The sequence below is a fragment of the Gossypium raimondii genome, chromosome 10, assembly GCF_025698545.1.
Source record: "Gossypium raimondii isolate GPD5lz chromosome 10, ASM2569854v1, whole genome shotgun sequence".
NCBI lineage: Eukaryota > Viridiplantae > Streptophyta > Magnoliopsida > Malvales > Malvaceae > Gossypium > Gossypium raimondii.
Window position 1 is genome coordinate 36,626,764 of NC_068574.1, and position 22,952 is coordinate 36,649,715.

The 22,952-nt window shown below is 34.2% G+C and overlaps 1 non-coding gene across 1 annotated transcript; it reads left to right on the plus strand.

The window, feature by feature from the left end:
* The first annotated feature begins 21,635 nt into the window (after positions 1-21,635).
* Positions 21,636-21,741, plus strand: LOC128034334 (small nucleolar RNA R71). Its single transcript, XR_008190461.1, has one exon. It is a non-coding gene; the product is annotated as a small nucleolar RNA R71 (small nucleolar RNA).
* The last annotated feature ends 1,211 nt before the right edge of the window (positions 21,742-22,952 follow it).

Consider the following 22,952-nt stretch of genomic DNA (forward strand, 5'->3'; position numbering starts at 1 on the left):
GATTACAATGCTTCATCGAGGTCTCTATTTATAGGTATAAAAAGTATAAAAGAAGTAGAGATCTAATTCTATTAACTCTTAGAATTTAAAGTACATTAAAACTTTATCTTGATCATGATGGACATCCACTTAATTAGATATTCATAACACTCCCCCTTGGATGTCCATTGGTAGATAATGTGCCTCGTTAAAATCTTATTAGGAAAAATCCTGTGGGATAAAAACCTAATGAAGGAAAAAAAGTACACAATCTATAATACGCATAATATGTGGCCTCATTAAAAACTTTACCAATAAAACCCAATGGGATAAAACCTCGGTTAAGGAGAAAAGAGTACAACGCGTATTTACTCCCTCTTGTGAAAACATCACATTCTTTCTCATATTCTACGTATTCAATCTTGAATACTAGTTTTTCAAATGACTATTTGAATGTATTTGCTAAGCATTTATATTACCATTCTTTTAAAAGTCATGAGTGAGGGAAATTTGGGGAAATATATTTTGATCTTTTAGGAGATTCAACAATAATTATAACAAACTTTAATCATGATTCTTTTAATAAAAACACAAATAGGTATTTTGGATCATTTTATAATCCTCCTTCAACTACTATTCACTAAGTCAAATTTACCACATATGTTCAAATTATTTCAATTCATATAAATGAACAATTTCTCAAGAATTTCAATATGCTTCTAGCATCCTAAATCCTTCAAGGATTTTAATATAAACTTTACTATATAGTGATTCATAAAAGATTGTAACAATAATCATTAGACGTAAATTAAATCTTTTATGAATTGTCAATTTAATAATATATCTAAAGGTTATTGCATCCACCACAAAATAATATTATATCTTTTCATAATCAATGTCAGGACTTAGCGAAAAACTTCATATTTTTATTCCGCTTTTGCAAAACTACTTCAATTGCACCCTCACTGGCTTTATACCTTTAGATATTTGGACTGCTGGTCTAAAAACTCCACGAATTTAATTGTACTTGAGTTGTGTCTTTCTATTTTGATCAATTTATTCCATACCTATATTTCTCAATAGATTTATTCAAGATCCTCCTTTTTTTTTCATTATTTCAATAATAATATTGTATGCAAAATCATTGTCGACAACTTTTATTATTCGGTTCCACATTTTCTCGAATTGACATAACTTATCGAGATCTCTTATTTTCATTATTTAAAAATTTAATTTCAAGTTTCCGAATTTCTTCTGAAGTTTTACTTATTAGTTCTGTCTTGGGTCTCTTTTGAAGTACCAGCTTCCGCTATATGACCATTTAGAAGAATTTTCATTTTTTTGGATTCGGTCAATCTATTATTTATTCTAACTGATTGTCCTAGTAGGACTTTGATTCAAATGAAAATATTAGACGGTATATAACACTTGGTTATTCTCATTAAGTTTGTAAATACATCTAACAATTAACTTGTAATGAGTTATCCTTGTTGAACTTCTTGTTCAAATTGCTCTCCCCCTAACTCATTACAAATTATTTCTCTCCTCACAAATCATGTCATAATTGAATATCCAATACATTCAAAACATCTAATAATGCAAAGAAACTTATAATTAATATATATTCCCAACTTTCTTTGAGGATTCACTCATCATTGTGCGTTGTGGTGGAGCAATTAGAACATATACTCACATACAAAATTCAAAGATGAGAAATATTTAGCTCTTGACTAAAAACCAATTGTAATGGGGAGTATATATAACTTATTGGTTTGATGCGTACACTATGTAAATCAACATAATCTCATGTTGAAATAGGAAGTTTAGTTCTCATAAGTAATGGTTTAGACATTAATCAGAGGCGTCCAATCAATAATTTCTCTAAACCATTATGCGCATAAATAACAAACTTTTACAAAAGTTTTTCAAACTCAATCAATAAAAAGATTGAGATATAAACTCATCAGTATTAGCAAGATGAATTGTCTTAATTGCATAACCTGAAATTAATTATTTAAACAAGAAATTTTGCAAACGACATGTTGCAAATTGATAACACATATGTGATTATTTTGTAGATGCATCTACCAAAATCATATAATATCAAAACGATCCACATGGTGGATGAATGAGCCCAAATTCGTTTCAGAAATGCAAGGCATTAAATCTCAACTTTCGCTAGTGAGTTTCTAATAATTAATTTTCATTGAGAACAAACAACATATGAGAATTCTTTTAAATTAAAGAATGTTTTGGTTCTTTAATGAATGTTCATATGAATTCTTAATTAATTTTTTCATCATATATGATCCAGGATGGTCTAACTAGTCACGCCACGTGGTAAATGCATTTGTATCAGTAAACTTCTAGTTTACTTTAACATGTGTTTCAATTGTATTAAATTGTAACAAATTAATAATTTTACTATCATTCTTTTACTTTGTATCCACATATAAGTGCTATTGTGACATTTATCTGGAAATGTCTAAATCAATGTGAATATTATAATGACATTAAGTCAACAAAATAAATATAATTTCCAAACAATTATATGCAAGATTCACGTTAGGGAATATGCCAAAATCTTCAAATATCTAAAAAAAATTGCAACTTCAAGTGCATCCAACCATAACGAGCTTTAGATAGAAGTATCATATTTTATTGCTCATAAATAGATCATTCACAATCAAATATTTTACTTCCAACCCCTTAATGGGGATGATGACAAAAGAAAATCACAAGGAGTATAAAATAAATATAAATTAATAACCCAATCCTCTTTTTTCATCCTTTCAAAATACATATTTATAGTAATAGTGATTCATATGAAATAGAATATTTTCCTCATTCACATTATCAATGTAAGATCCATCACGAGATATTAATATATTAGCTCTTCTAAAGCTTTCGACTAATTTTGTACTATCAAATATTGGAATAATATTTGTTTGTTTTAGTACCAAATAAGTTAAATACTTTCTATCTATAATGATAGAATTTATTACTACATTCTCATATCATTCCTAGAAGAATATTAATGAAACAAAACATATAGGCATATGCCACATATGTGGCCAATAATCTTTCATATCACATTGATAACATAAGTTATCTTTACCCTTTGAAGTGTTTCTTAAGAACTCTCATTGTTCTCTTATTTATTACTATGTTCTCACTTTTAATGGTCAATGATTATATCTTTTATTTTCTTTATGTTTGCATTCAATGAAGTGAATGCAATAAATCTAGTAGGACAGACTTCTAAATGCCTCAATTGATTCTTTATTTCATAATCACCATCGCAAAACATGTGTGGATTTCAAATCAAAATCTATCTATTCATGTTGTCATGATTAGTCTCCAATCACATCCTTAATTACAACAACAATCATGATCTCTATATTTTCATTTTTCATAATTGTTATGTCTTGCTACATTCATTTAGGGAATGAAGCAAAACTAGTAGGAAAATTTCATAGTTTTTCATTAGTAACTTATTATTTTGCTTAGCCACTAGAAGGTATGAGATCGTTCAAAAATAATGTTAAAGTTATTTTCACAATATTATTCTTGCAAAAGCACATTAGATATTTCAATCATATAGTGTAATGTATTCCTTGGGAATATATATATCTGAATACATGAGTATCTCATGTTATTTATATATGTGGTTTTAATGTAAAACACATGAATGTTTTATTCAAAATATATATTCTTGATCTAAAAAATATTATATTTTATAAAATTTTGCATCACAAGGAGCTAAAATATAAGCTCTCAAAGAGTTCTTTGATTTGGTGCAATATTAGCTCTTCATGATCATACAATCATTTTATTGTATAACCTTAATGAATGCTTAATTTATTTTAAATAAAATTTTATTTATTCATATAAAAATAAAATGAATAGATATAAATAAAATATATATTAAACGTAATAAATAATAAATTCATGCCACTAACAAATCATTGTGGTTAGATAATATATATTTTATATATCATACCACAACAAAATACAAAATATTATAATGTCAAATTAAAATAACTTTATAGCTATAAAAGTTTAAACATAGACATTTTCTAACCTCCACCTCTTATGACATAATTTTATCTCAAAATTTACAATGATATGAAATTATCATAGGCAGGTGAATATCCCAAAGTTCATGATGTAAGTATTTTTACTCACATTTCGCAATAATCATATATCTTAATCAAAATCAAAATTAAACCTATCAATTCTATTAAAATAAAAAATATTTATCTCCACATAAAATCTCAATAACTAATTAATGCGTGAAGGGTTTTATAAATTCATAGAGATACGGATAGTGAATCATATAAATTGAACTTTTAATAGAAATCAAATCAAATTTCAAAAGGTGTTGATTAGATTGACTTACGTTACCATGGATGAGAAGTAGTGATTATAAACATCCTTTATAATACGAAAAAGAGATTATCCCCAAGCAAATATCAAAAAGCAAACTTTGAGAGTCAATCTTACTTCTCGATTTCATATATATAACGGTATCAAATCATTCACCATCCTTAAGAACACAAAGTAAAAAAGTTAATCAAAACAATGATAACGTATAATGAAATAAGAATGAAAAATAATAATCAGATATGAAACATTAAATAAAAGAAACTTCTTGCAAAAACTTTGCATCTTGACGTCAAAGATATTGAAAATCATGAAGGATAAATTTGATCGTCGATAAAAGGAACTATCACTTTGAGAAAGATCATGCTGATAACGTGTTATAAAATAAAGAGAGATGAAGAGACTAAGGAACAAAGAAAATATGAAAGCAATAGAGAATGTACTTTATTGATCAAAGGGATGATTACAATGCTTCATCAGAGTCTCTATTTATAGCCATAAGAAGTATAAAATAAGTAGAGATCTAATTCTTATAACTATTATAATTTAAAGTATATTAAAATTTTATCTTGATCATGATGAATATCCACTTAATAAGATATTCGTAACAAGTATTACCTCATTTATTTGAATGGAAGGAAATGTTTTAGCGGCATTGAAGAAAAGAAATGTTAAGAAATGTAGTATATATTATACAACAAAATACTTAGTAAATTAAAATAAAAACAATTAGAAGCATTAACTTCGAATATCGTACAACACCTCAATTGCTTTTGGAGAAGACAAGTGTGCTTTGTATGCTCCTTTCTTTCTTTTCTTTTTCTTTTAAAAAAAAAGCCTATAAAAGGACAAAAATTCATTCATCAAGTTATATCATCCAAAACAAATTGGTGGATGGAATTTGGATAATCCAAGCTAAAGTTTAAGGAAAAGTTCCCATCCATCAACCAATGTACTAGAGAATGAGTTATACGATTGGTTGAATCATGGGTAAAAGTAAACTAAATACAATTGAAAGAATCACTAAGATCCAAGGCCTTCCTAACGAAACGAATGTAAAAGGACATGTTCAGAGTTTAGCTATTACATTTATTAAAAATAAAAGAAAATTTTGACTATAAGACAACTTTAGAGAAATCTCTCTCAAGGCCTTCTAAATGTTGCAAGATATAGCAAGTGCCTTGGAGGAAGGAAGCATTCGAGTCACCTTGGTCATACTAGCAAAGTCGACAAGTTCTGTAACACTCCATACCTGTCTCGACAGCTGGTATTGATAAGAGATGCTACCTAAATGCTTTCTTAGCTTGTATAAAATTTTCTTTTATTAAAACACCATTTAACAAATTCATAAAAATTCTTCATAACATTTCTCAATATTTAAGAAGCTTGAATATATTTAAAAAATCATTTTGAATTATTTCCTAGGTGTTTGTGCTGGAAAAATCAGTTAAGAAAACAATTTTACAATTACAATGATAGTTTTAAAAAATTTTCAAAACTGAGCTTTGTGTGAGACGATTTTAAGTTGATACTGGCTTTCAACTGAATGACCTTCTTTGTTATCCTTGTACCACAAATTGTGTCGAATGTAGGCTCAAGCAACACAAACCAAAGAACAAAAAAGAAACGAGTTAATTAATTTTAGTAGAAAAGTAATTTCTCTCTATAAAAATCGATACAATCGTAATCCCTAGAAAATAAAATTTAATCAAAGTAAATAAATTACCACTATTTTCTGGCAGAATGACAATAACTCAATAATCTATGAAGTGTATTTTTTGGTCAACTAGTGCTCTTTATTTATAGAGGGAAGCACAAGAATCTTAGTTGAACAAGCTCTTGATAAACAATACTATTTAAATAGAAAACACACTCCCAGTCTAACTGAGAGAGAGGAGAGCGTCACACCCTCTTATTTTCCCTTATAGTTGTCGCCCTTCACATCACATGAAGGATAAATTTTGTCTCTCATATATTAGATCCAATTATATGTTCTTTGTAACCCCCCAAAACCGACCTAGACGTTAGTCAGAGAGTCACTTAGGTGGCTAATGTAATGCTTCAAATTTTGGCCAGTACATCCCGGTTGGGTTTGGGGTGTCACAAACATAAGATATGTTCTCACCCACACTTATAAGAATTTTGTCTCAGTGGATATGTGAATCTCCTTATAACGCCTCAAAATGACTCAAAGAGTCCTTATAACATGTCTCATAAGTGCAACGCGAAGCAATACACTCTTCTGTACACCAACATGTCCCAGTGAATGGAGCATAGCTTGATATTAACTTATCTCTCCACATGACATAAGGCCTTAATGACCAAAATCACAAAACTGAAAGGTGAGTACTCATAATCCTTTGGTATACCAATATATCCAACATGACTCACAAAAGAGAATAAATAGAGACATATCATAGAGAGCTCACATAGGGAGCTTTCTTATCAGACAGAGCTCGCATAGGGAGCTAGGCTTGCAAACTAGCTTGCATAAAACATATCTTTACTGCTTGAAAGCTTAACCTTTAAAATAGAGTATCGGAGTTAAAAACAAAGTTTTATAGAAAACTTACTTTTGAAAACAAAAGTTTTGAAATCAAAATTCTTGAAGACCATAACAGATAGCCTACTTAAAAAAATTTCTTAACCACTCGCACTTTGAAAATATAATAGCGAACATACTTAAGAAGTATCCTAGACCACTCACCAAAAAATTGAGAAACTAAACAAGCTTGGCTTATCGTTTATCCTTGTTGGTAGATGGTCCGGCTAATTCACAACATACATAAACACACATATTGCTAAGCAGACATAACTTACAGAATTCACACATGCAAGTTAACCTAGCTTTATGGACAATCAACCTTAATAGGACAGAGGCTTACCCCGGGTGCTACGAACTTTACTTGAAATAGAGACTTAGTGGAGAAATATTTGATGAGAGAATTCTCATGGAATAAGGGTCGTATTTATAGGCACTAAATGTCTTGGAAATCTTATGATACCCTACTTGAGTTAGGAAAGGTGTTACTTACATGTAAAGTATTCTTAGATATGCCAAATCTTTATTTCCTAATTCGAGTCTGACTCAATCTTTGACTGGTGAACCTCTAGTTTGTAACTTAATCTGGTGAACGTTAGCTCGCCAAATAGACTAGCGAACTCTTAGCTTGCAACTTATCTGGCGAACACTAGCTCACCAAATAGAGTGGTGAACTCACTTTGTAATGAGCTTGGCGAGCCCCTTACCACATCTTTTGGTGTATATTTCTTAGCCAAAACACTTGGTGAACTCCTTGCTAATACTTTTTTTGGTAGACTCTCCCTTTGACGAACTCCCTCGTTTGTTGAAGCACTGGCAAACCTTCACTTGCGAGGTCAAAATTTCCATGCTTGGTCTCGGGATGTATTCACCATTTCCATTCATTTATATTCATTTGATTCTACACAAAATACATTTTTGGTTTCAACGTGCTAGCGGATGGACCGATTGGACATATATAAGTAGGGCTCAAATAATTTATAGTTAAGTTCTAGCTTTTTACCTATTAATTATAAATTTATTTATTCATGAGGTCATTCAAGCAAAGTATTGTGATTGAGCTCTCTTTAATTATAAACCATTACAAAAGATGCTTAATAAGCGTTCATTCCATGACCTTTTCATAAGTGTGATAATCTCATAAGATATCCTTAATCTCTTTGGGATAAATTCATTCTCCCAATACGGTCCTATTTTATCTCATGGTAACCATTAAATCTTTCATCATAAAAAGACAATTACCATTGAATAGTAATCAAGTCATCTATCATAAAGACTAATGACCTGTGGCCAAGTGTTCTTTTCATCTATCACGTAATGCCAAAGACAAGATATCATTTACCCTTGATGCTACATACTACAAAAGTCAAATATCCAATGTACCAACTTTTGGTTTCTTATCTTTTTAAACCCAGGCTTTGTAACGCCCCGAAAATTTAATTTTGGGTATTGTGAATGTGTGACACAAACATCTGTCAGCTTTAGTGGTTATGTGTTCTGGGAATGTTTGGGAGGTCCAAAGTTCAAGCCAGGACTTGGGCAAATTTTGGTATTTTTATGAACAAGCCCTATCTTTGGTCAGTAGGCTTTTAAGTAAAAGTTGGCAAATAATTAATAGAATGAGCCTACTAGTCTGGTGGATAAGTGGAGTGTTGGTGTGAGAGAGGTCATGGGTTCGAATCTTTAGGACGGCAAAGGTTGTATTTTTGCTCCTAATTTTGCCAAGAGTTGTGCTAAACTGGGTTTCTGAATGGTGGATGTGCAAAGGGAAGTGAGGGATCGATTTTAGGAGTGAATTAGGGGATTATGGGGGAGAATATAAAAAATCTGATTACTTTTCCCTTTTTCAAAAAAAAGAGAGAGTTGTTTTTCTCTCCATCTTTTTGACATTTTCTCTCCTCCATCTCTATCGAATTTTTTTTCTTCTGGTAACATTTAATGTTTTTAAGTTTATGCAATTTCCTGACATAATTGATGATTGTTCTATAGTGTTCAATTTAGAGAAATTAATCATGGAAAAGGAACTCAATTATGGGGGAGAATATCCAAAATCTGATTACTTTTTCCTTTTTCGAAAAAAATGAGTCATTTTTCTCTCCGTCTTTCTGACGTTTTCTCTCCCCCACCTCTATCGAATTTTTTTTTCTTCCTTGCTTTTTACTCGATTATATTTTCTTTTCTTTCCACTACTGCCGAAATTCCCTTATTCCCCCTAAACCATTCTTTCCTCTCGATTTCGTAGCGTTAAGCAGCACTTGTGCAAATTCAGTAAGTTTTTGGGTATCATTTTAAGAGATTATTTTGTGTTCACTAGTCTAATTTTGGGGTGTTGGCAGCAGCATTTGGTGAGGATTTAGGCTCTCCTCGTGATTTTCGTAAATGTATCGATTTTAAGTTTTTGCGGTAAGTGTTCATCATTTTATGGGTAAGTATTTTGGTTTCAGGATATTGATTAATCGTGAGGTAAGACTGATTATGGTGTTATTTGTTCAATTCTAGGCTTTGGAGTGCTCAGGGACTATTTTAGCATCAAACAAAACCAAGTGTGTACCCGAAACACAAAAATAAGGGCTTCGACAAAGAGCCAAAATTGCTTACTGTTTAGATAGCAGTAGTAGGCTAACTTTGAAAAATCACCATAAATTGTGAAAATTGAATTAGACGATGAAAAAATATGGGATTAAATATATTTGAGTCTAGTTTCTCATAAAAGAAACGAAGTAAGCAAAAAACTTTCATATTATGAGATATTTGAATTTTAACGAGACAGGGTCAGAATGATTTTAGAATCCCCTATCCTAAATTTGGAAAATTATTAAAAATTGTATAAAAATAATTATCGGTTATATTTATATGTTTAAAATCCTGAATGAGTGAGTCTACTTTCAAGAGAAACAAACGGGAACATTATCTAAATTCTGTACAAGAAGAGAATTAATTTTTAGTGTAGAAAGGTCGAAACTATCACACAACAGAACAGGGGAAACATTAAAGAATAAACTGTACTTAGTGGCTAAGCCAATAATTCTAAAAATTTTATGGTAAGAAGCTATGTGAGTCTAGTTTTAGTAAAAATTTACGGATCTTAATTTAGAGTTTTGTAGCTTAAGATACAAATAATTTAGTAACAGTGATTCAAGTAGATAGCTTTGAAGGATCATATGAGTAAATAGTGGAAACACATATGAATAATTAACTAGCACGGGTTACATTAAAATGGATCACGAGGCTAAGGACAATTTGGGTCATGTGGGCTACACGGGCGAACATCATGGGCTTGCAGGCCCATTTTCACTGTTTGACTGAATAGGCTGGAATGACTGTATGACTAATATGATTAAGCCTGATGATGTCCCACTAATTTGATACTGTATGCCCTGTTTACATGCATGATATTATGTTATAGCATGTCATATCTGTATATTGCATTACATTGGGCTTGGGGATTATAATTTTCAGAGGAAGTGTACTGAAAGTCCTCAAGCCTAATTTATTGTCAGCTCAGCTGCAAACTACTGTCTAGTGTCGCATTTGGTATTACTTGAAGTGTAGGGATGGGTGGGTTGATTATATCCCCACATGGAGTGTAGGGTTGGACGGAGATGGTGTGTAGATGCTGGATGGATAAGATTTTTGTGACTACATATCTATTATTGCTACTAATACTGTGATGGGCTAAAGCCCTACTGCATGACTGTTTTTGTACTGAGATGGGCAAAGCCCAAACTAGACTGATACTGATACTGATACTGAAAAGGGCTTAAGCTCAGACTGCGATTATTTATTTACTGTTTGTTCATTTGTATGGGGATTCCACACCGAGTTTACGTAAACTCACCCCTTCTATTTAATCTGTACAGGTAATCCCTAGATATAGACAAATCGGTGCTGTGGAGGACTCAGTGGTGGCCACACGACTTCTTTTACACTGTTTACTACCTATTCATGATTTTACTTTTATTTGGGAGTAATTTTCTGTAACTATGGACTTTACGAATTTATTTTAAAATTTGGATTGTATTTTTATGATTTAAATCTGCTAGTGTTAGGTAAAACTTGGGGTTGCAATTGACAATAATATTTTATCAAAAATACCATGAATCAGCAAACTGTTTAAAAGCTTCAGCAATAAAAATAAAAAAATATTTTGAAATTGAATAATGATTTGTAAATGAATAATATTTTGAAAACGAACAAGACGATTTGAAGTTCACGTAAGATAATAAAAAAATGGTTAAATAGAAATGAAGATTTAGCGACGACATATATTTTGAAAAGCACTACCATGTGATGTCATCAGATTCAGCCATAACGTCTAGGCTGGGTTTAGAGTGTTACATTTTGTGGTATCAGAGCCAGGTTGCAAAACTCGACTGTGGATGTGGGTTTTTTAAGATGTGTTATCTGAGAACTGATATCTAAATGTTTGTACTAAAAGTGTGGTACACCGAGTCTCCGACGTCGATCCAGTAAGTTTTCTGAAACTGTGAATTGTTTAAACTGAAACTGAAATTGTCCTTGATAATATATCCTGAAACTGCTGTAGATAGTATATACTGAGACTGCTATAGATAGACTATACTAAAAACACTTAAAATAGTGTATACTGAGACTATAGTAAAAATGATAGACATTGATTGACTCTGATAATGAGACTACATGGAGTATCAATTTCGATCACCTCTGATAGGGATCCTCGTTTCGTGTCCCAATTTTGGAAGAAGTTACATGAGGCTCTAGGTTCAAGGTTTGACTTTAGTATTGCATTCCATCCTCAGACCGATGGTCAGTCTGAGAGGGTGACTCAGATACTAGAGGACAAGTTGAGGCGCTACCACTCTGATCCTACTCGTATTGCCCCTATTGAAGAGACTAAGATTAGGCTAGATTTGACCTTTGAGTAAAAGCCGGTTTAGATTATGGATTGCGACGTTAAGGTTTTGAGAATGAAATCCATTCCACTAGTAAAGGTTCTATGGCGTAATCATAAGAGTAAAGAGGCCACATGGGAGCCTGAAGATGCGATGTGTCAGTAATGTCCTCATCTGTTCTGATTAGGTAAATTTCGAGGACGAAATTTTCTTTAGGGGGTAGAATGGTAACGCCCAAAAATTTAATTTTGGGTATTGTGAATGTGTGACACAAACACTTGTCAAGTTTAGTGGTTATGTGTTCTGGGAGTGTTTGGGAGGTCCCAAGTTCAAGCAAAGACTTGGGAAAATTTTGGCATTTTTATGAACAAGCCCTATCTTTGGTCAGTAGGCTTTTAAGTAAAAGATGGAAAATAATTAACAGAATGGGCCTACTAGTCTGGTGGATAAGTGGAGTGTTGGTGTGAGGGTGGTCATGGGTTCGAATCTTTGGGATGGCAAAGGTTGTATTGTTGCTCTTAATTTCAGCAAGAGTTGTGCTGAACTGGGTTTTTAAATGGTGGATGTGTAGAGGGAAGTGAGGGATCGATTTTAGGAGTGAATTAGGGGATTATGGGGGAGAATATAAAAAATCTGATTACTTTTCCCTTTTTCAAAAAAAAAGAGAGAGTTGTTTTTCTCTCCATCTTTTTGACATTTTCTCTCCTCCATCTCTATCGAATTTTTTTTCTTCTGGTAACATTTAATGTTTTTAAGTTTATGCAATTTCCTGACACAATTGATGATTGTTCTATAGTGTTCAATTTAGAGAAATTAATCATGGAAAAGGAACTCAATTATGTTGAGGACCCATTGGAACAAATTTTGACATCAGACCCTCAAAGTGATGAAGAGGATGATGAATACGTAGCATTGCTAGAAGCTAATCAAAGACGATTTAATCCGTAATTTTGCGTTGAATCTTTGGAGTTAGAGAATAGAGATTATGCCCAACCAAAAGCATCAATCGATGAGTGACCTAAATTAGAACTGAAGGTACTTCCCTCACATTTAAAATATGTTTATTTAGGTAACGCTACTACTTTGCTGTGATTGTTTCAGCGGAATTAATCGTTGAGCAAGAAGAGAAACTCATCCTAGTATTGAAGCCATTCAAGAAGGCTATCAGATGGACAATAGCTGATTTTTGCGACATTAGTCATCTGTATGCATGCACAAGATCATCCTGCAAGATGGTGAAAAAGGGACGATTGATGGACAATGAAGACTGAACCCCATCATGAAGGACGTGGTAAAGAAAGAAATCGTCAAGTGGTTAGAAGTAGGTATAATTTATCCCATCTTAGACAGTTCATGGATAAGTCTGGTCCAGTGCGTGCCAAAGAAAAGAAGTATTACAGTCATTGAAAATAAGAATAATGAGTTGATACTGACTAGAATGGTTACGAGATGGAGAATTTGCATCGATTATCGGAAGCTGAACAAGGCGACTAGGAAAGATCACTTTCCTTTGCCGTTTTTGAACCAGATGCTGGATAGACTAGCAGGGTGAGACTATTACTATGGTCTATGTAATGCACCTGCTACATTTCAAAGATGTATGATGTCTATTTTTACCGATATGGTTGAGAAATACTTGGAATTCTTTATGGATGATTTTTCAGTATTCAAAGATACATATGATGATTGCCTAGCCAATCTAGCTAAGGTACTAAGGTGATGCGAAAAAACAAACCTCGTACTCAACTGGGAAACATGCCATTTCATGGAATGAGAAGCTATTGTTCTAGGGCATCAGATAATGAGACATGGAATCAAGGTAGATAAAGCAAAGGTAGACGTTATTGAGAAACTCCCAACTCTAACATCTATAAAGAGTGATAGGAGCCTTTTGGGCCACGCCAGTTTCTATTGAAGATTTATCAAGGACTTCTCCAAAATTGCTAAACCCTTATACAAATTATTGGAGACGGACACGACGTTCAAATTTGATGAAGAGTGCTTAAGAGCTTTCAAATATTTGAAGAGTTAGTTAGTTTCGGCACCCATAATCGTCACACCAGACTAGGATTTACCATTTGAATTGATGTGTGATGCAAGTGACTTCGGGTTAGAAGCTGTCATGGACCAGTGAAGGAATAAAGTTTTTTATCCTATCTACTACGCAAGTCAAACTCTGACAGGCACTCAACTAAATTATACGGTAACAGAGAAAAATTTACTTGCTATTGTGTTTTCTTTTGACAAGTTTCGATCTTATCTTGTAAGTACCAAAGTGACAAGTTAAACTCTTATTCCTTTCACTATAAATTTCACTCACCATTGCCATTTTTTTCACTCATCCCTCCATCAATCCTGGCATCCAAAACCCACCAATTACCAAATCACCTTGTGATGGTCACTAAATTAACTATAAATACAACTAAGGCAAGCGCACCTATCAAACAGTAATATAGTTACTGTGAATAGGGAATATCGTATCCACGAGGACTAAAAGTACTAGTAATTATCGTTTTTCTATTATTTAGCTGACAATTTGGAGTGATTGTTTTTAATCTAAAATTACTAAACTAATTTAACTAAGAACGCAATAGAGAATAAAATAGGAAAATAACCGAAGATACCAATGAGAGAGACAATACCCAGGAAAGAATCCACCTAGACTTCACTTATTATTATCAATCTGAATTAAATGATTTATTCAATTATGCCTTGATCCGTAGAAATCCCTAAATTATGTTAATATCTCTTTCAAGAGTAAGAACAACTGACTCTAGGTTGATTAATTGAAATCTCTTTCTAATTAACACCCCTATTGCTGCATTAACTCGATCTATAGATTACCCTATTAGATTTGACTCTAATCCGGTAGATTTATGTTGTCCTATTTCTAGGATTGCATGCAACTCCACTCAATTATGCTAGATCTATTCCTAAACGGGGACTTTTGCTCCACTGAAATAAGCACATTAAACATGAATTAATATCCTAAAATATTAAAACCCGAAATAAGCATACATAATTGAGAACAAGAATCAAGTATTTCTCATGTAAATTAGAAATCAAATAATAAGATTCATCATAGGTTTCATCTTCCCTAGTTATCTAGGGAATTTAGTTCATAATCCTAAATAGAAACACGTCAAAGTTAAGATAACAACAAGACATAAAGAAACCCAATAAAACTTCTAAAGAAATTAGATGGAGATCTTCAATCTTGAAGGACATCCGCTTCTGAGATGATTTCGATGGTGTTCTTCGACTCTTTTATTCAATCTTCTCTATGTATCCCCTCAAGTCCTCTTCTAATTGATATTTATAGACTTTAGAATTCTCAGAAAGCCTAAAAATTGAGTTTTTCTGCGTAATTGGGAAGTAGGGTGTGTTATCAACACGGGCTGGCACATGGGCGTGTGGCCAGCCCGTGTGGAAGTGCTAAGGCTGTGTGGAACCTGGAAATAGCTCTAATTTATCTGGTTTTTGCTCTTTTTTCGCTCCTTTCACTCCCAAGTGCTCTCATAAATATAGAAACATGAGTTTAATGGATTAGGAGCATCAAATTCACTAAATTATGCAATGAATCATCCAAAAATGCATTAATAATGGGATTAAAATATGTTACTTTTATAACTTATCAAATATCCCGACACTTAAGCGTTTCTTGTCCTCAAGCAAAATCCTCAGCTTACAATTAAAATTAATCTTTCTCAATTTGTAATTCTCATCAATAATGTCTCAAAATTATCCATAAATAATCATACATTGGCAATTCAACTAAAAGAGCACTAAAGTTTCAAACAATCTAGGCTAAAAATTTTTAAGCACGAAAACATAGGTGTTTCTCCTTATCAAAAATTACCTTTAATTTAAAATTGACAAGAATCGACATCCTCACTAAAGATTCACTCAAATCACTCAAAGTGTTTAAGGTTCAAGAATAATCACTCAATAGTCAATCATAAAAAGTCATTACCATAGGCTTGTATGAAAATCAAATCTCTACCACTATAAAATGATATGATGCACAAATCAAAATGTCTTTAAGAGGTTGTAATGGGGCTTAGGTTAAGGGTGTGGAGAAAGGCCGAAAAGATGGTTAAAATCGAGATCAACTTAATAAATTTCGAAACTAGAAAAATAACAAATGTTGAATTAAAAACAAGTGTAACAATCAAGAACTATTCAATCAATAAGAAAACGAGCTTCTTCTCAAAATATGAATTTAACTGTTCAAGCTCATAGAACTAAATAATAAACAATATGTAATTAAATAAATATATATAGATATACTTTTCTTTTCTTTTCTTTTTTTAGAACAAGAAATAATTCAGCAAATTTACAAAAGAACATAGTTAGGTAACTAACCAAATCAAATCTCGATAAAAAGGGAGTCAATAAAATAGGAAAAATTCTCAATAAATCAAAAAGAATGAGTTATGGGTTAACATCAATGGGTGATTTAAGAAACAGTGTGTTAGGCTTAACGGGGTTCACTAAAGGTTAATTATGTAGGTAGGATTTTTATAGGATAAGTGGTTAAACCTAAGTGCCTTTATCATCTTAGTATATCAAATCAAAAGGTGTAGTCTCAACATGTATAATCGATGCAAGTTCTAGAATAACAAATCATATTGACACACTCATAACCAATAATAAAAGTAAGCAAGAAAAATGTATGCTCTAAAGGCTCAAAATCTCACAAAAATTTATGGTTTTTGATGTCAATCTTGCAAATCTCAAACTTCAAGATAATACTTAAATTTAAAGAAACAACCTAAAAATTTTAATTTCTAAAACATAGCCTATCATGCTTGATTCTCTCATGTCTTCAAGTTTAAATCAACCAATTCACAATTATCTACAAATTACTCCAAAACACATTAATAAAAATCTCAAATCGGTAAGAATTCACTTTAATAGAAGTATGAGAAAATTACTTAACCACAAGACATAATTTAGGGATTTTTTTATAATTATATAAATAACCTCCCCACACTTAAGATGTACATTATCCTCAATGTAAAAACATCGATAATCATAGTATAGACAGAATATCATAAGAGAGAGAGAAAACTGAAACTGCCCTAAATAGTGGATGAAATCCCCAGAATAGTGAAAAGCATAATTGTAGACATCTAGATGTAGTGCATGATTTCGAGCAAACTAATAAGAAAATAAACACAAATAGTGAAAAAGATTAAGGGATTATAACTTGATTAGAAATAACCATAAAAATAAATAAATAGTTCAAAAGATGAAAACGACATCAGTTGAAGAAAATAACAATAAACATAAAAATAAAATAAAATAAATAGACTCAATGGTCATCATCATCAAAAGCATCATGAGTCGTCAGTACCGAGGAAGAGATATGGAGATGCTGACAGATCTACTGCAATGTCGCGTCGATACTGTTGAACCTCTGAAAGCACTGCTGCTCGAAGCGAGTGAAACGCTTGAAGAGGTCTATCAAAGTGGCAGTAGAAGAAACAGTGAGGTGACTCAAAGGTGGAGGATGAGGTGGATCCTCATGATTCATTAGTGAAGTCCTATAGGTCATTCTGAGAGTCAAAATGAAGTAAACTGTACTGAGGAGGATCAACTGCACGAAGTTGCTCTGTCATCCTCATATGGATCATGGTCGAGATTCCCTATGGGGACATCTGGTCAACTAGAGTAAGTGTAGAGGACTGCTTCGGTGTGTCGAGGAGACTGAAGTGTCAAGCGAGTCGAGTCACGTAAGGACCTAAACAGATAGGGCCCTTCCTGTGGCTATCTGTCTGATGGCAGAAAGTTAGGGCGATGAAATAGGCCAACTCAAAGATATGCCCGATGGCCATGCTCCATGGAAAATATGCACCGGTAGTGCTAACAACTCTGGTGGTCTCTCTCCTACCAGTTAAACTACGAGCTAACAAGGCATGAATGTACTGCCAAGCTAGAGGGAGAAAAGTCACCTTTGAGCGACTCGCGTCGTAGGGGGTCGTACTTGTCGTAAGATCTGTCCAACAACAAGATGGCGAGTAGTGGATGTGCTGAAACAAGCGGAGGAAGTTCTCGGCACCCATAAACTCCTCAGTGTAAAGGCCCAAAGCAGTGCCAAACTCATGTACACTCATATGGCGCACCAGGCCATCGAGTCTGAAAGTGATGGCACCCTGCTCGTCATGTGATATCATCGCATGCTACAGATGAAACATCGAGCAAAAATCTAAAGTCAGCTCCATGTAGGTGGGCTCGACGATATAGAAGAAACGGTCCCATGGGGCTGTAGTAAGAAAAGCTTGAACAAGATCAGCAAGGTGGAACTGCTCCAAACTGGCCCAGTCTATACATCGGCTCAAGTCGAGCGGTCACACATGAAGGAGCTCGAATAAATCCTCTTGGGGGTCCACTAAAAATCATAGATAAGGATGGCAGGCCTCGGCAAAAGCGCTCGAGGAAGAGGTCGTGCCAAGGGTCTTCTACTTTTTCACAGCAGGGACGGTGACTTTAGACTTGCCACGAGATGAAATAAAATAATCCATCAATAAGTAAAGCATCACCAACACACAACTAGAAGGCCAAGAAATCAATGTTCGAAGAGGGAAATCTAACATCTAATCCTAAAAGAAAAGACACGAACGCTTAATAATGTAAGGATCAGAATAAAAGAAAATCATATGCATAAAGAGTGAAAAAAAAGAAAAAAATCAATATAGTAACACCAAGCATAATAATATGAAGATAATGAAGCAATAAAAAGAATAATAAAAGAAAAAAAAAGAACAATACAGTTAGCAGAATAATAAGAATCAAAGAAAATAAAAATAGAACAAAATAATAAGATAAGAAAAAGTAGCACATAACAAATAAAAAGAATAATAATAATAAACAATAATAAAGAAAGAACAAGGAGAAAAAGGGTAGACCGAAGGCAGTGGCCGGAGTGGGGGTCGCGCGATAGGGAGAGGAGAAACGACTGCGGGGGTTGCTGGGAAGGTGTTGGTGGCATAGGGACAAGAGGAAGGGTGGTTGGTCGTGGGGATTGGATTGGGGTGGAGGAGAAAAAGAAAGAGGAAAGGGAAGGCACGGGCGTGGGTGTCCGTAGGGTGGGGCGAGGCGTGCGACTGGAGAGGGGCGGTGGTGAACGGCGATGACCAAAAGGAGGGGCGGTTGGGGTTGAGCGGGGACTAGGGATTTGAGAAAGAAGACAAAGTAAAGTAAATAAAAATAAAAATAGGTTAAGGTTTTAAAGAGGTGACACGGTCATGTGGGGCTCGTGTTAGGCCATACAGCCGTGTCACAGGCCCGTCTGGTTCTATTTTAGCCCGTGTGTATTTTAAAATTATAAGCCCAATCTTCACACAGCCTTGGACATGCCCGTGTGTCCAGGCCATGTCTCACACATGGTCATGTCACACAGCTGTGTGCTACCTCCTTCGCTTCTCCTGTACCTCTGTGGCAGCCCACCGCCCGTGTGACGCAGCCGTGTGAACTGTTGTAGACTGTGTCTTGTTGATTTTTGGGAAAATTAAGTCTCAGTTTCCACACAACCAAGGACACGCCCGTGTGTCTAGTCCGTGTGGGTAACACGGCCATGTTGCCAGGCCGTGTAACTCACTGTTGGTATTCTTAATATTTAAAAACTAAGTCTTTAGGATCAACACAGCCAAGAACACGCCCGTGTGGGTCACACGGCCATGTTGCAAGGTCGTGTAACTTACTATCGAATCCCTTTTAGTGCACACGGCCTGGGACATACCAGTGTGTCTAGGCCGTGTGGGTCAAAAAAAATATTTAACATGAAATAAAAAAAAGAATTAGTAGTTTTAACACTCGGGGTGCCTCTTGAGAAGCGCTTATTTAAAGTCTAAGCACGACTTACCTCAGATTCGCACGATCATGGTGGTTCGTGGAGTTGAAACTCCTCTTTCTTGCTATCAATCCGATCATCAAAATAAGGTTTGAGTTGAGTAATATTTACCTTAAAAGTGCCAAATTTAGAATGAGTTACCTTGACTGTACCGTATGGGAAGACATTTAGTACCGTAAAAGGAGTTTCTCTGTTTGCATTAAGCTTTGAAGTGGCAATACGAGGATCTATTTTATCTAGTAGTACCTTGTCCCCAACCTTAATTTAGTTTGTTCCATCCACATGCTCATCATGGTATAGCTTTGGTTCTGCATCGTGTATTCTGGATTTCTTCTTGACATGTGTCTGCCATTTGTCTAGTTCATCGATCTATAGCATTCGTTCTTTATGAGTCGTTCTATTTTTGTCGCATGGACTGGAATGTGGCTCCATCATGTTCTTTTGAGGGGTTTCCTACAAAGAAGTTTGAGCTACAAGGTTACTCATATTAATAGAACTCATATAATCATCTCGATCATTAGATGTCTTAACAGAATCACGAGCCTAGAGTTTAATCGTATCATCACCTATATGAAGTATCAATTCACATGTACCAACATCAATAATAGTTCTAGCAGTTGCTAAAAAGGGTCGTCCTAAAATTAAAGGTACGTCACTATCCTTATCCATGTTTAAAACAACAAAATCAACTGGGAATATGAATTTATCAATTTTTACAAGTACGTCTTCAATAATACCCCTAGGAAATCCAGTGTTTCTGTCTGCTAATTGAATACTCATCCTAATTTATTTGGGTTTCCCAAGACCTAATTGTTTAATCATTTTATAGGGCATGGCATTAATACTAGCCCTTAAATTAGCTAAATTATTATTAACGTTTAAACTACCAATTAAATAAGGAATAGTAAAACTCCCTGGATCTTTCAATTTGTTGGCTAGTTTATTTTGCAAAATGGCCAAGCAAACTGCATTTAGCTCCACATGCGATGAATCATCTAACTTCCGTTGTTGCAAGCACCTTTAAAAATTTAACGAAATTGGGCATCTACAAAAGAGTTTCAATAAACGGTAAGTTAAGAAATTTACCAGATTGTTCGTTAGTGTAGTCTTTGTTCATTACATTCGGATATGGAACTCGAGGTTTATATTCCTTACCAACCAATTTTTGTTCATTCTGGCTCACCTCAAACTTACCTTTACTTACCACACTTTCTTGCCTCGGTTCTGGTTCAGATTCAACTAACCCTTTTTCATCTCGCATAGTAATTGCATGAAGTTGCACTCTTGGGTTAGTTTCAGTATTACTAGGCAAGCTACCTTATGGTTGTTTTGAAATCAACTTCGCAAGTTGACCGATTTGGTTCTCGAGCCTTTGAATTGACGCTTGTTGATTTTTAAGTGATGTTTCGATGTTTTGCAATCGGGTTTCTAACACCGAAATAAACTTCGTCAACATCTCCTAAAGGTTCGACTTTTTTTCTTGTTGGTAAGGTTGTTGTTGAAAGCCTAGAGGGCGTTATGGTCTTTGATTTCTTTGACCACCCCAAGAGAAATTGGGATGGTTCTTCCAACCTGCATTATAATTATTACTGTAAGGATTATTTTGAGGTCTAGAATTATTACCCATATAGTTAATTTGTTCATTCTCTGTGCTAGTACCGTAGGGTAGACATTCTGGATTGTTCATCCCTCCTCTATTCGTATCGCACTGCATCCCCAGATGAACCTGCGTAGAAACACATAAACCATCAATTTTCTTATTTAATTATTCTACCTGATTTGACAACATGGAGACTGTATCTAAATTGAAAACACCAGCTGCTTTCATCGGCTTTGTCCTCATGACTTGCCACTGATAATTATTCAGTGTCATCTCCTCTATAAACTCATAAGCTACTTCAAGTATTTTATTGTTCAGTGTACCATCGGCTGTTGCATCGATTAATTACATAGTTGAGGGTTCAAACCGTTGTAGAAGGTTTGAACCTGTAGCTATAGAGGTAACCCATGGTGAGGGCACCTTCTCAATAAATCCTTATACCTCTCCCATGCATCATATAGAGTCTCTAAGTCAATCTCAACGAAGGAAGAGATATCATTCTCAACTTAGCTGTCTTAGCCGGTGGGAAGTACTTCAATAAAAATTTCTTCGTCATTTGGTCCCATGTAGTGATAGAACCTCGTGGTAAGGAATTCAACCACTGTTTAGATTTTTTCCTCAATGAGAAAGGGAATAATCGTAGGTGAATGGCATCGTCAGAAACACTATTTATCTTAAAAGTATCACAGACTTCCAGAAAGTTAGCCAAATGAGTATTTGGATATTCGTCTTGCGAACCATCGAACTGAACAAACTGTTGGATCATCTGAATAGTGTTTGGCTTCAGTTCGAAGTTATTCGCAGCAATGGTGGGTCTCACAATACTCGATTCATCCCTAGTTAGAATGGGCTTGGCATAATCGTACATAGTACGAGGAGCAAGATTTGAATTTTCAGGATTCGCAGCAACCATAGGAGGTAGTTGATTATTCTGATTATCAGTCATATCCTCAGTAACAATAATAACGTCCTCTTACTCTTCCATTATATTCTGTTGACTCTGCATTGCTTCTCTACGCTTTCTGCGAGTTGTACTTTCAATCTCACTATCAAATAATAATGGCCTCGATGGGTTTCTTCTAGTCATAAACTAAAAGAACCTGCCAAAAGCAAATAAAAGAAAAATTAGAAAATAAAAATTAAACTAAAAACAAAAATAAAATGCAGTAAAAACAAATGGCTAAATTAATAAAAATCAAGTGTTCCTAATATTTTAGTCCCCAGCAACGGCACCAAAAACTTGATGGTCACTAAACTAACTATAAATATGATTAAGGCAAACGCACCTATCAAACAATAGTATAGTTACGGTGAGTGGGAATATTGTATCCACGAGGACTAAAGTACTAGTATTTACCAATTTTCTATTATATCCACGAGGGCATATGGCCAGCCCGTGTAGAAGTGCTAAGGCCGTGTGGAACCTAGAAACAACTCTGTTTTTTCTGGTTTTGGCTCTTTTTTCGCTCTTTTCACTCCCAAGTGCTCTCCTAAGTATAGAAACATGAATTTAAAAGATTGGGAGCATCAAATTCACTAAATTATGCAATTAATCATCCAAAAATGCATTAAGAATGGGATTAAAATATGTTACTTTTATAGCTTATCACCTAGTGCCGAACTCTCTAGCCGTAACACCGCCCAGCTATGCACGTCACCCTCACGCCTAGCAGCAACCCCATTCGGCTAGTAGCCCACGCACGCACCAGCAGCTCACGC